Source organism: Penaeus monodon, chromosome 33 (genome assembly GCF_015228065.2).
Source record: "Penaeus monodon isolate SGIC_2016 chromosome 33, NSTDA_Pmon_1, whole genome shotgun sequence".
In the NCBI taxonomy this organism is placed as follows: domain Eukaryota; kingdom Metazoa; phylum Arthropoda; class Malacostraca; order Decapoda; family Penaeidae; genus Penaeus; species Penaeus monodon.
This window is the reverse complement of record NC_051418.1, coordinates 6,331,335-6,331,874: the sequence shown is the minus strand read 5'-3', so window position 1 is coordinate 6,331,874 and position 540 is coordinate 6,331,335. Positions and strand designations below refer to the sequence as shown.

At 37.4% G+C, this 540-nt stretch overlaps 1 protein-coding gene across 1 annotated transcript in view; it reads left to right on the top strand.

Annotated features, from left to right (window-relative positions):
* The window catches only part of LOC119593969 (histone-lysine N-methyltransferase PRDM16-like), a gene marked incomplete in the record, with an annotated part of 3,776 nt that overhangs the window by 2,905 nt on the left and 331 nt on the right, over nt 1-540 (top strand). Inside the window, 1 exon segment of the mRNA XM_037942990.1 lies at nt 1-540.

The following is a 540-nucleotide window of genomic DNA, read 5'->3' as shown; positions in this document are numbered from 1 at the left end:
ACATAACATTTGCCTGGAGTTCTAACTGACATTTAAATGAGCATAGTTATATATCCTATCTTGATATGATCAACATTGTTGTCTATATATGTTTGAAGCTGCCATTTAAATATGTCACATTATTTTCTCGAGATGTGAACGACCTTAGTGTATAATTGTTTCCGATTGTTTCACTATTTTCCCAGTCTAATTCAACTTTCCTTTCTCCTTCGCTCACTCCTTGGACGTAAATGACGAGTCGCATGGCTTCGTGGTAAATTCTGTTGCCATCTAAATTCGTAGATATTATACTTATCCCCATATCGTAAAACTAACTTACGAAAGATGTGGCACAGTCACCTCGAAGGTATCATCTGCCACGAGATACAAAAGTGAGGCATCCATACTAGTGTCATAATATTTCGTATATTAGTGGATGTCACACCTTGAAACCTACCATACACATATATTACACGTCTCTCTAGCACTCCAAGTCAAAATACTCCCAAGGAACAAGAGCTTCGATACTGAAATTCGAATTTCTCCCCCTCAGAATGTGAT